This window comes from Brassica napus, chromosome A4 (assembly GCF_020379485.1).
Source record: "Brassica napus cultivar Da-Ae chromosome A4, Da-Ae, whole genome shotgun sequence".
Lineage (NCBI taxonomy): Eukaryota > Viridiplantae > Streptophyta > Magnoliopsida > Brassicales > Brassicaceae > Brassica > Brassica napus.
Window position 1 is genome coordinate 9,419,515 of NC_063437.1, and position 7,486 is coordinate 9,427,000.

Genomic DNA, 7,486 nt, shown 5'->3' on the forward strand with positions numbered 1-7,486 from the left:
GTTACACATGAGGTTCAAAACTTTTTTGAGTCAGGCTCCATTCCATCTAATTGGAACTTCACAAAGATTTTCCTATTGCCGAAAGCTTCTAATCTTAACTAGAGGAAATATATACTGCCTATCAGTCTATGTTTGTTGGTGTACAAAATCATCTTCAAAATTCTCTGCAGCCGACTGAAGAATCTATTGCCACACGTGGTTTCTACTGCTCATGATGACTTTTTCCCCGGTCGCCTTATATCCGATAATCTCTTGATAGCTTATGAAATTGGTACATGGTCACCGGACGAACCCCAATTGTAAAACTGATTACATTGCCATTAAGACAGATATGTCCAAAATTTATGACAAAGTAGGATGAAATATTTTGGAAGCTTTATTTATAAAGATGAGATTTCACACTCGCTGGATTTCTTGGATAATGATTTGTGTTCGATCTGTTCCTACTCGGTGTTGTTGAATGGTAAAACTCATGGACAGATTGTTCCTGAACAAGGCTTTGGACAAGGGGATCCCCTATCTCCTTTTCTGTTTATCGTATGTGCTGAAACATTAATTCATACAATGAATCAAGCTGAATAGAGTAGTGGTATCTCATGCATGCGGTTAACACAAAATTGTCCATCGGTACATCATCTTCTTTTTGCCGATGATAGTTTCTTCTTGTGTCGTGCCACTCCTACGGAATGCTCAGAGTTCTTGAGGTGCCTAAAATTATATGGTGACTTCTCGGGTCATGAAATTAATTTTCAAAAATCAGCCATTAAGTGTGGGATGGATATTGACCAGATGATGAAACGATTCTTGGTGGAATTCTTAAACATCGAAAATGAGAAAGGTGATGGAAAGTATCTCGGGTTGCCAAAATGTTTTGGTGGATCAAAGAAGAATTTGTTAGCATTTATAGGTGAGAAATTTAGCAAGAGACTCAAAGGGTGTCTCGCCAAAAATATTTCCCTTGGTGGAAATTAAAGGAGGTGCTGCTTAAGTCGATTGCTATGGCTCTTCCTGTCTATGCAATGTCTTGTTTTTGGTTGACAAGACATCATTGTCAAAATAAAATGAGTGCAATGGTGATTTTTTTGGTGGGATGAATATGGTGAGAAGAAGAAAATACATTGCTGGAATAAGCTGTCTCAAAGCAAATGGTGAGTTGGACTTCCCGGATGTCAAAGATTTCAATCAAGTCTTATTATCTAAACAAGCTTGGAGGTTACTGAATGAAGTAAAGTACTTTGCTAACAAAAGTTTTATGGAGTGTGGGAAAGGGTACACACCTTCTTATGCCTGAAAGAAAAATCTTTTTTTGGTCAAGATTTGCTTAGCAAGGGTCTAATTAAGTCCATTGGAGATGAGAAGTCGACTCATGTATGGATAGAGAAATAGATCATGGATGATCTACCTAAAAGACCAGTGAATATAAACAGCACGACTGATGAGAATCTTAAGGTTTCAACATTAGTAGGAACTGATGGCCAATGGGTTATAGCATACCTTCATAATCTCTTTTCGGAGAATGAGGTAAAGCACATCATACAACTATCAGTTGGGGATGTTTTGGATAGGAATATTTGGGCTTTAACCGTTTATGGATCATATACAGTGAAGAGTGGGTACTTGCTTGCGACAAAAGCTAAAGAATCTCAAGCACTGCAGAAGGATCACGGGAACAAGGGCTTTTGGAGCTAAAGCGAAATATGAACAATTCCTAAGATTTGTAGCTTTTTGGGGCGTGTTTCTTCACGTGCACTTGCTATATAGCAGAGAGATTAACTTCACGTGTAATGCCCATGGACATTAGATGCAAGCTGTGTACGGAAGGAACATAATCAAATTGCTCATGTTATGTTTCTCTATCCGGTTGCAAAGGATGCTTGGGTGTTGGCTGGTTTTCTAAATCTCCCTCCTCCGATGAATCATAACCTGGTGGAGATTTTAACAGCCTCTCTACAGATGATGCCGGAGGAAACTGTACATATAGCGAGCAGAAGATCGATTCCTTAGGTTCTGTGGTTGATTTGAAAAAATCGAAATGCAATTTTGTATGCAGTGTACAAGATTCAATTTCTGACCAAATACAGAAGGCTTGTGAGGAAACCCGTATCTTGAATGAACTCAATGTGTATTAAAGAAGCAATGAAGTTGGTAACGGTCTTTTAATTTGGAAGATAAAAGAAGTAGGAGCCACCGATTCATGGTTATGTTAAGAGCAACATTCATGAGAACTGGAGGAATGCCTCACTGCATAGTGGTGTGTCCTTCTGATACTAGCTCAAATTATTCTAGAACTAACTTTATTCTATCAAATAAGAAGTTCAATTGTAGTACTTAGGGATTGAATCCATAGGGAGCGTGGACACACAATAAATGATTAATAAGACAGTAAATAAGATAGTTGTGTTTTGTAAACAGATAAGACAAAAGCTAGACTTTCAGGTTTAGGTAATCCAAATTATGATATGAATGCTAAGAACATGTGATAATCAATGCTAGGACTCAAATGCAAATATAAGATCTCCAGCTCTCACTGTAAGTCTACATGTTTGAATATGTACCATACTTTCATATGCGATACAGAATGAGTGTCGATCGATACACCTATAGAGTGTCAATCGATACGCTTCCAAACAGGCGTTAATGATCAGATCGATAAGTTCTCTAAGTCGAGCACTAAACCAGTGTGTCACTGCGCATAATAACTTAGCTCAACATAATTATATTCAGGTATGAACCTACTGTCGCAGTTGTCAATCATAAGATCAAGATTCTAGTTAGCTACTTTAGAATGCATGCAATAAGATCTAACTCTATGAAAGATTTCAATTAATCACGTTAGTTCTAAATTAATAATTCTTCATAACCATATTAAACCCTAAGTATAACAAGAATTCTACTCAACATAATCAAGCAAGACAAAATGATAAACAAAATGAACAGCATAATTAGATTAGAGATAGAAAAATCGGAGTTCCAATACAATACTCTGAAAGAGTTCTTGGACCTTCTCTCCAAACCTTAAAAAGCTTCTAAAACTAATAAAGTCAAATCTATCTTTGTTGCCTGAACACTGGCATAATTATATATATATATATATATTGATTAAAATTTGTCAGGGGCATTTTTGTAATTTTGTAAAAACTTATGGGCCCAATTCTTGATCTTCGGCAAGGCGTTCTCACGTGAGTGTCAATCGACATCAAGGGTGAGTGTCGACCGACACTTCCTCTGTACGTCGACTTTGTTTCCTCTTCATTTGCCCAGCTACAGGTTTTGCTCCCTTTAAGCTCCATTTAGCTTCATGAACCCTACAATGTGTTCCAGAACGTATCTAAATCTGTAAAGACTCTAACATATACTCCAAACATAACATAAATAATCTCAATAAAAAATATACTGTGGCATAAAAAGTGGTAAAATCCATAGTATATCACCTTCATAACAAGGGACTACAGAGGTGAGGTACTACATCATGCGAGAAATGCCTTTAGCTTCTCTCCAAATAGATACACAGCGGAGTTGAGGTGCTTGAAATGGACTCTACAAAGTATGAAGGACCTGAGATATAATGATTGGGATAGACTTCCAGGAGATTGTCGAAGCGGTGAATAAAAAACTTTTGATTGGCCATGCTATAGTTTGTTGCTGCAATGGATTGGTGTGCTATGTTCGGCTTTCTGTTAAACCACTTTCGAGTCAGAGTAATCTACCTCAAATCATATTTCTCGAGGGATTTCCAAGAGTGTGCTGTGAGATGATCGTTTTCAATCTTACCTCACTCTAGGAGACCAGCATGACTTCACAATCGGATTTTCAGAGAATTTGATTAATAGTTCATAGGCCTTATCTTAAGGCTGAGGTGTTGTGTTTTTTCTTTTTCTTTTTTATTCTGTTTTTGTTAGGTATCAAACTCTACTGATTTGCTTATTTAGAATTCAATGCAGACGTTGAAGAAAAAGATTAAATATGATCAATATAGTTGTTCGAATCTTTTTTTTGTCCCGCGTTGTTTGAGTCTATTAATTTTTTTTTGTACTATCGACAAAACATTATCAGAATTTATACAAATTTTAATTGGTTTTATATTTTTTTCAAATTTACAATTGAAATGACAAGTAACAACCTAGTCCAACCTAAAACAAAACTAATCAATATTAAAGGTTCACGAATATTTTTTTTGAAAAAAAAATTAAGAATACCAAAATAGCATTACTTTGCTAGTTTTGAACTTTTGATGTCTTTTGACTATTTTTTTCCTTAACTTTGTATGATATTTGTTAGATAACTCAAAATATATTTTTTTACTATTTTAGTTTAGCTATTTTTTAGTAAATTATTACATAAAGTTTTTCGTTCTATTTATACGTAGTATTTGTAAATGCAATGTTTTGGAATGAATATTTAAGCAGTTGAATTCTCGGTATAAGATTTTTTGTATAATTTTCCATCAGTTGCAAGAATGTATAATCTGTTTCAGATTAAAACATTTAAGTATCTCTTTAAAAAAAAATCATATTTCTGAACCATGTGTTAGTGGTCTAGTGGCAAGCGGGTGGACCATATTTTAGGGTCTTACCCTACAGGTGCATGGTTCGAAACGCAGTTGCTGGTGGATTTGTGGTGATTATCTTGAGCGACATTTGGACCCAATACGGAGAAGCCCATGTCCAAGCTCCATGTGGTCCCTGATGGATTAATATGGGGTGATCACAAGCCCCCCTGGATGACTTCGGCGGATTCCCCGGTGGGCTAAGCCCACATTTCCGGTGGACGGTCATTAGGCGCTAGTTAGGTCTCTCTCGGAGGCATCCGGATACCACGGTCATAAAAAAAATATCATATTTCTGACAGACGTCTTTGTTGGAATGTAAGGCTGAGGTGTTGTGTGTTTTTCTGTTTTTATTCTGTTTTGGTTTGGTATCAAATCTACTGAATTGCAATTTAGCATTCAATATAGGCATTAAAAAAAGATCAAATATGATCGATTTAGTTGTTCAAATCTATTTAAGTTATTTGTATTATCGACAAAACATTATCGAAATTATATTAAATTTTAATTGTTTTATATTATTTTTCGAATTTACAATTGAAATGAAAAATATTTATTGCTCATCATTCCAACCTAAAACAAAATTAAATAATATTAAAGCTTCACGAATATTTTTTAAGAAATTGAGAAAACCAAGCTTATTACTTTGCTAGTTTTGAACTTTTGATGTATTTTGACTATTTTGTCCTTAACTTAGTATGATATTTGTTAGATAACTCAGAATATATTATTTTTTTACTATTTTACTTTCGCTATTGTTTAGAAAATTATTACAGAAAGTTTTTCTTTCTATAAGATATAGATTTTATATGTAGTATCTGTAAATGCAATGTTTTGGAATAAATACTTAAGCAGTTGAATTCTCGACATAAGGTTCTTTGTATACATTTTTCATCAGTTGTAAAAATGTATAATCTGTTTAAAATATTTAAGTATTTTTTTACAGGAAAAATTCATATTTTTGATAACGTCTTTGTTGGAATTTTGTCGGAAAAAAAACAATTCGACCAGTTTCAGAGTAATACATTTCATTAGATCTATCTCATCAGGGAAAACATTTATAGATAATTATTGAAACATTCTCGATGGATTCTCAACATAAATTTCCAACAAATATTGTTTATCAAGAATATTTGTATCGACAAATTTCCAACATACAAGTTCCACCAGAAATTTTCTGGAAACGTTTCCGTAAGGAATTGTCTATCAGAAATTTATCAAAAATCAAATTCTTTCAATTTCTAAAATTATTAAAAAAATTATATTTTTAATAATTTTAAAAATGAAAAATAGTATTTATGATAAAAAAAGTTTAAGTATACAAAAAAATATAATTTAAATACCCAATCTAAAACCTAAACTGACAAATCATATCTAAGGCTTACAAATTTTAAAGTAATAAACTTTAAAATTATAGAAAGTATTAAAAAATTAAAACGTTTTTCAAATTACAATATTTTTAATCGAAAATTAATATATATATATATATATATATATATATATATATATATTGCTTGAATAAAAAGAAATAATTATTTAAATATTGAAAATTTGGATAAACAAATTACTAAAAAAATTAAAAACTATTTTATTTATTGAAAATGTTGTTAAAAACGTTTATAAATTTGTAAGACAGAAACTTGTTTTAAAAATTATTTTAAAATAATATTATTAATTTAAAATTCAAAACAGGTTTTACATATAAAAACATTTTTAAAATTTCATAAACACAAAAAAATATACTTAAAACTAACATCTACAATCTTAAAATTAGCATTTAAATCCTAAATTTAACATTAAATTCTAAAACTAACATCCAAATATTTAAAACTAATATCCAAATCCATAACATTTGTTAAAAATTTGTAAAAAACTGAATTTTTGAAAAAACAAATTGTAAAAATGTTTTTTCATGTGGCTAAAAACAAAAAAAAAACTTTTTTAAAAAAATAATACAATTAATTTAAAATAGAAATCAGTTTTTCATAAGAAATAGATTCAAAAATTTGATAAAAACAAAGATTATTCCTAAAACTAACATAACCTAATACAAACAATAAAATCCTTAAACTACCATTCGAATTCAAAATCCTTAAATTCCAAACCACTAAAACCAACAACATAACAGGTTTTTAATCAAAGAGTCTCATTTAAAATGGAAACTTTCATGATTTGGTGGTGATTTTAGGAGAGAGGGAGACGTTTTGAGAGAGAAAGACGAGAGATAAGAGTTTTGTGCTTTTAGGGAGAGGAGAGTCTAGTGGAAAAGAATAAGTGTTTGGCAAATATGTATTAATAATTTGCGACAAAAATTCATCAGGAATCCGTTGTTTTTTTGTGTGGTAATCCAAAAATTTGGCGGTCAAGTTTCCAAGTTTATTTTGGATTTCCCACAGAATATCCTATCCGCCGAGAATTTTTCAGTATGTTTATTGGATGTTGTAAGAGTTTGGCTTTCCAATAAGGTATCATGAATCGATGCAAAAATAATTTTCCATCAAAAATTTGTCAAAAAGAATTTGAATGTATTTTCATACGTCAAAAATTTGTAGAAGATTCCCGGCGGACTTCTGACAGACTTGAAAATTCCATAAAAATTGTCAAACGGATTGTCGTTCCGGTTACGAATAATAAAAGAAAAAAATATTGACGATATCTGATTATGTTATACATCTGATAAAGAAAGGTTTATCATTCTCACACACTATCCAAAACAATTATACTATTTTAAGAAAATAATCTATCGATTTGGTTTATCATATGTATAAGTATACATATCATTAATTTGAATTTTTGTAATTCATTCAAATTACCCTAAGGTGATGTAATTAGTTTCGAATATTAAGTGTTTATGGTGCCCCCAACATTCTTTTTATATTTATTATATGACCCTTTAATCTTTTTGAAACCGTAAACCCTAAATGCTATACATTTAAGACC